Source organism: Nycticebus coucang, chromosome 22 (assembly GCF_027406575.1).
Source record: "Nycticebus coucang isolate mNycCou1 chromosome 22, mNycCou1.pri, whole genome shotgun sequence".
In the NCBI taxonomy this organism is placed as follows: domain Eukaryota; kingdom Metazoa; phylum Chordata; class Mammalia; order Primates; family Lorisidae; genus Nycticebus; species Nycticebus coucang.
Window position 1 is genome coordinate 24,357,481 of NC_069801.1, and position 6,536 is coordinate 24,364,016.

The window sequence follows — 6,536 nt, forward strand, 5'->3', positions numbered from 1 at the left end:
TTATCGCTTAATATTTCGATGTAGCAATTGTCTGATTTCTTTTCTGAATGTATTTATGTTCGTTCGTTCTTTACGAGGTTTTTGTTTCTAGTCCTTATCGTAAACATTGTTATTGTTATCAAATTTCAAGTCTTTTTAATTTTGTGAAGGCAAAAAAAATGGAAACCTAATTAACACATGTATATGTAAAAAAATTTTTTAAATAAAAAAAATTTAAATATAAAAAAAAAACTATATACTCAATTAGTTTAATGCAGACATTGGTGCGCGCAGCCCCAGGGGTGTATGGCCTTCCTTCCCCACCTCCCTACAGTTCAGGTATTTGTATAATTTGTCAGAATAATTTCTGTTTATTGAATCTCATTGACTTGTCACTTAAAGCTGTGTCACTTAAGCTTAGCATTTGCTGAATGTGTTTGAGTTTGCCAAACACTGTCACCTTCACTACTTTTCATCATGGCCAACAGCTGTGCATTTGAGGAAACTGAGGCTCAGAAGGGTGAAGTGACTTGCCAAGAGACAAACTACACAGGCAGGACCTGAGTCCAGATGGGTCTTGTGTCAAAGTTGAGCTATTTCCACCACGTCTTGTTCCCCTGGAACTAGGGTTCATTTGTTGATTAATTCCCCACGTGTTTTTGTTTTGTTTCTTTTTTTTTATTATTAAATCATAGCTGTGTACATTAGTATGATCATGGGGCACCATACACTTGGTTCATAGACCGTTTGACACATTTTCATCACACTAGTTAACATAGCCTTCCTGGCATTTTCTTAGTTATTTTGCTAAGACCTTTACATTCCACATTTACTAAGATTCACATATATCCTTGTAAAATGCACTGCATAAAAGCTATAACCCAGTTACAACCTAAGAATAGGGAGAAGAGGGAAAGGGAGGGGAGGGAGGGGGGAGGTAGGTGGAGGGAGGGGGATTAACGGGATTAATGGGATTTTGTTTTGTTTCTGTTTGTTTGTTTGTTTGTTTGTTTGTTTTGAGACAGAGTCTCACTTTGTTGCTCCAGGTGAGAGTGCTGTGGCTTCAGCCCAGTTCACAGCAACCTCAGACTCCTGGGTTCTAGTGATCCTCCTGCCTCAGCCTCCCAAGAAGCTGGGACTATGGGAGCCAGGCACAACACCCAGCTAATTTTTCTATTTCACAGACTAGTCCCAAACTCCTAAGCTCCTCTTGTCTCAGCCTCCCAGAGCTCAAGGATTACAGATGTGAGGCACTGCACCACCCCCCACGTGTTTTGTTAACACCATGATGAAAGCTGGTGACCACAATGAATGTGAACTTGCTTCTGCAGAGCCTGGAGTCAATGGAAGAAAACAAGTCATTAAACAATTACCATAGAACAATTACCATTAAACAATGCAGTGCTGTGAGGCTCAGAGCAAGAAGACTTCCTGGAGGAAGGGGTGTTAGTCATCCTGGTGAATTATAGGGGTGAGGGTCAGGTAGAAAAGTCAGGGAAGGCATTCTGAGCCAAAAGAACAGCATGTGCAGAGGCTGGGAGGAGGATAGCCTGAGCATGAAGCAGAAGGAGGTCTGGTGTGGCTGGAACCTAAACTAGGGTCAGTGATGACAGGCAAGGGCCCAGCATGGCAGGCTAAGGAATTTGGGCTTAATCCTAAGAAAAATGGGGAGACATTGCAGAGTTGTATATTTGGGTGGGGGGTTGTTTTATTTTTCTTGAGACAGAATCTCACTCAGTCACCTTGGGTAGAGTGCAGTGGCATCATAGCTGACAGCAACCTCAAACTCTTGGGCTCAAGAGATCCTCTCTACCTCAGCCTCCCTAGTAGCTGGACTACAGGTGCCCACTACAATGCCTGGCTAGTTTTCTCTATTTTTAGTAGAGACAGAGGTCTCGCTTTTTCTCAGGCTGGTCTTGAATTCCTGAGCTCAAGCAATGCACCCACCTAGGCCTCCCAGAGTGCTAGGTTTATAGGCACAAGCCTCTGCACCCAGCCCCATTGGAGAGTTTTAAGAAAGACAATGTCATATTTGATTTAGGTTTTAGAGACAGAGTGAACCAAGTATAGGAAGAGATGCTGAAGGCAGGAAGCCGGGTCAGTGGAGACCCTCACATCCCTGACCTGCCTTCCTTCCCTCTGGAGCCCACATGATCTTGGGAGTCCATCCAATGCCTATCAAGACCCCCAGCCACAGCAACAGGCCCATTCCAGCAGCCTGGTTAGCTCTGGGGCTGGTGAAGGGGTTCAGGAGCACTTAGGACAGTAAGAAGAACTGCCAGAATCAGACAGTGGTACCCCCAGGATTCTCTCTCTCTCTACCCATCTTTCATTTTTGCCTCTGCTTCTTTCTGCAAACCAGCCTCAGTTTATCCCACTGCACCTGAGACCAGAGAAGGGGACCCCAAGCATCTGCTTCAGCTCCATGACTCCAAAGACAAAAGGGAGTGTTTCCCATCAACTCCAGCAGAAAATTTCAGGGAAGGCTTGGATTGGCCCATCCTAATCCAGTTACTGTGGCTTAGGGAGGCAGCACTCTGATTGGCCAGGCCTGGGTCACATGCCCACCCCTGTGGCTAAAGCAGGGTATGGTGAAGCCAAAGGGCTGTAATTGTAGATCAAACATGGCAAGACTGTGCCATTAACAGATGAAGAGGCAGGGGGTGAGGAGGGACCTGGCAAGGAGGGTAAAAACAAACAGCAAGTGAAAACAAGCAAGCACATTAAAAAACAGATATTCTAAGTATATGCATTCATTCATTCTTTAAGACTCCACTCAGTTATCACCTCTAACAGTAAATTTTGTGGACAATGTCAGAAGCCCCCTTATGTGTCCCCATGGCATCCTGCACTTACCTTTGTCCCAGCCCTGGCCAGCAGTATAAGGATGGCTCCCTCGATGGACAGCAACTCCTGAAGACAGGGCCTTTCTGACTCACTATCCCAGCATAGAGGAGGCCTTGGTAATGGTTGGTGATTGAACGACTTATTGCACATCGTCCCCAGCCTTTCCCAGCGCCGACTAGTAGAAGAAACAGGCTGAAAACCACCAAAATAGCTGATCAATCTAGATGGGTCCAACCACTAGTCAGCACAGGGGGAAAAAGGGAGGGAATCAAATCGTGTGTGGCGCTGGTCCAACAGGTGACCCTAAGGATTGTTCTGACAATCCTGTCCAAATAGCCCACAGCCAGGAAATCTTACCCAGAGTGGGTAGTGACACCAGGAGCTGTCCAAGACACAGCCACAGAGTGGACTGGTAGGTAATGGCCAGATCCTCCGCCATCTCTGCAAACAGCTACCTGAAACCCTCAACCCAGATCTTCCTCCAGCCTCCTGCAGCCTCGGACAATACTGTCCTGGCAAACCCTTCCACCCAGCAACTCCATGTCTCGGTCTCAATAGTAGAGAAAAACTCCAAGGTACACACAGTGACACATGCACAGAGGAGCTTGTCGGAATTCTTTTTCTGGAGAGAAAAAATAATGAAAGGAACCTAAATATTTATTAATAGGGAAACAGTTTTTTAAAAGATGAGACATGCCACGGAACATGATACATGGCCTCATTAAAAAGAACAGGGTAGCTTTACACATACCGACTTGGAAAGCTGTCTGGGAAGTTACTAAAGGAGGGGAAAAAAGCCAGATGCACAGAAATGCCTATTGCATGATATATTTTATGTTGTTTAAAACACCCACAGAAAATGTGTCTGTGGGGATTATATACCACCCTTATAACAGGGTTTGTTACGGGGAAGGGATTCAGATGGAGAGGTGAGCTATGGAGGAAGGTAGCCCAGGGCACTTTCTCTTTATTTAAATTGTCCAACTATACGACAAAGAGAATAAATGCATAGTACTTGCATAATCAAAATTAGGATTTGAAACAAAAAGTCGGGAGGTTATGTGCGTTGGAGCCTTGCCAGTCATAGCAGAAAACTCAAAAGCGGTATAAACAAATGCTGGTGCCTCTGACAAAGGATATGAATGAAAATATAAGCTGCGGGAGGTGCCTGTGGCTCAGTCGGTAAGGCGCCGGCCCCATATACCGAGGGTGGCGGGTTCAAACCCGGCCCCAGCCAAACTGCAACCAAAAAATAGCCGGGCGTTGTGGCGTGCGCCTGTAGTCCCAACTACTCGGGAGGCTGAGGCAAGAGAATCGCTTAAGCCCAGGAGCTGGAGGTTGCTGTGAGCTGCGTGAGGCCACGGCACTCTACCGAGGGCCATAAAGTGAGACTCTGTCTCTACCAAAAAAAAAAAAAGAAAATATAAGCTGCAAATGATGCTTTGGGTATGATCCCATGTTTGTGAAAGAAAGACAAGTTATCATAAAATTAGGGAAAATATATGTGGCAAACCACTGCAGAGGTAGAGGAGGAAAGATGGGCCCTCGGCACACAGAACGGGGTTCAGACCCTGCTTCGAAACTAGCAGGGTGCCCTGGGGGTCACTCACATACTCTGAGCCCCCTCTACCTATCATAAAAACAGGACAATGGCTGAATCTACCTTGCAGTGTTGATGACAGGGGTGAAGGAGCCAGTGGATTCAAAGGGCTCTCCCAGCAAGCACAATTCAGGGAGCTCTCTGTGACTAATTCCTGCGGTGTCTCATCTGGGAAGTGGGTTTCAGGCTGAGAGAACAAAACACTTCAAATCCTTACACACTTCTCCACTTGAAATTGAATTTTAAAATTCAATTTTAACAGTGAGCTTGCATCACTCTCATAGTTTGAAAGAACAATAAAAAATAAAAAGAGAAGACAACCCGGCTTAGCAGCTGCCTGTGATGAATCCATTTCGCTGGGTTCTCCACCCGGCGCCATCCTGGTAGGAAGCTGCCGCATCCGGCCACCGCCCCTCTCACCTCCAGAAAAGTGCTTCCAAGTCCAAGATTGCAGTTATGGAGAAGTGCAGATAAAATGAGCCCATCCCCCAGAGCACCTTGATCCCTCCCCGCTGTGGGCTTAGGACCAGGGGGACAGGCAAGAGGTGATGACAAGTGTTCCCCTGTCACCTGCCTGCATCTTGCGATTTAATATTGGTTTGACATTTTTCCAGCTGAGTGGCAGCCAGGGCTCCAGCCGCATGAAATCAGGCGGATAAAAGCCGGAGCAAAGGGCGCAGAGAACTTGACTCCCTGTCATTTTGCCACCAGCTCTGCCAGAGACAAGCTGGCGCACGCTAAGCCACTGGAGTCAATAAGGAAATGGATCAGGGTTGGAGAGAAAAAAAAGAGATGGAGAATCCCACAAAATTAGGCCTTCCCGGAGAGTCTGCTTCTGTCTCATCGGCAGAAGGGGCATCCCGGAGGCTCCTCCTAGCCACACAGAGGAGACCCCAGGCTGCTGGCAGACTCTTCCAAGGGGCTGAGCACCTACTACGTGCCAGGCCAGGGCAGGCCCAGGGACACCACAGCAACCAAGACAGGTGAGGCCCTGCCCTGTGGACAGTCATCCTGAGATACAGCTGCTCCTAAAATTCTAACAGCATCCTTGCTTGCTCATCTCCCACGTGCTCAGCTCTGTGCCAAGAGCACCACATGCTTATTTTTGTTTGTTTAATTCTTAAAAACACCTTCTGAATTAGAATTTTAAAGAAAACTGAGGCTCAAAGAAGTTAAGCACACTGCCTGCTCTGAAATACGGTATAAAGGCAGCGTCAGGATCTCCCGGGCCTACACTGCATGTGCTGCAGAACTGCTCTGGGGCCCTAGGGACCTGAACTCCAGTCTTTGCTGAGTACTGTGTAGAAGGGTCCTTAAATCTGGTAAATTGATTAAATAACCCCTACCCTGGGGACAGACTTGAGTGTCAGGAAAGGGAAAGGATCTTGTTGCATCTGTTTGCTCGCCTACTGTGCTTTGCACTGTGCAGAGCTCAGAGATAAGGTCCCTGTTCTCAGGGGTACATTCTGGAGGCTGTGGGGAAATCATGGCATTATGTCCAGGCAGCCAAGACAAACCCCAAGGGGCCAATGGTCAAGCCCCTCAGCTCCGTGACAGTGTCCGGCCACAGAACCCTTGGTCAGCACCCTTCCGGGGAGTGCAGAGGATTCCCAGGAACGTCAAGATCAAAAGCCACCTCCATCCCTACCCTCACTGGGCCTCCCATACTCTCTTTCCCTACAAAGTGATGACTTCATAGAATTTCACCTTCAGAAAGTCTGAGGTCTTCAGTGCAGACCAAATGTCACAGTGAGTGAGACTTACCTGGTTGGGGCTGTCACTGTTATGGTCTTCTGTGGGTTTTTTTGGTCATCCACCTGCTGTGATAGCAGGTCCACACAACGTGAATTCAATGAGTAGTTCTTTCCACCCATCTCTGTCTTCTATCTGCCTGCACGTGGCTGCCCAGCTGATCTCCCTGGAGCCCACACTGATGACCTTGCACCCTGCCTAAGCCTGTCCTGGGCCCTGGATAGCACTCCGGGGTCCAAGCCTCTTGCGCCAGGGTCCTTGGTGAATAAACACCACTAGGCTCACCCACAGATTCTGACTATTCCCCTCCTCTTAGAACTTGGAACCTCTAAGAACTTCTTCCTGGAGGACCTGGGCT

The 6,536-nt window shown here is 47.5% G+C and overlaps 1 long non-coding RNA gene across 1 annotated transcript; it reads right to left on the reverse strand.

Moving 5' to 3' along the window:
• Positions 1 to 697: 697 nt before the first annotated feature.
• On the reverse strand, positions 698 to 5,013 carry LOC128575165 (uncharacterized). Its single transcript, XR_008376937.1, has 3 exons — positions 4,847 to 5,013; positions 2,836 to 3,018; positions 698 to 1,313 (listed from the first exon to the last, which is right to left on the reverse strand). It is a non-coding gene; the product is annotated as an uncharacterized LOC128575165 (long non-coding RNA).
• Positions 5,014 to 6,536: the final 1,523 nt, after the last annotated feature.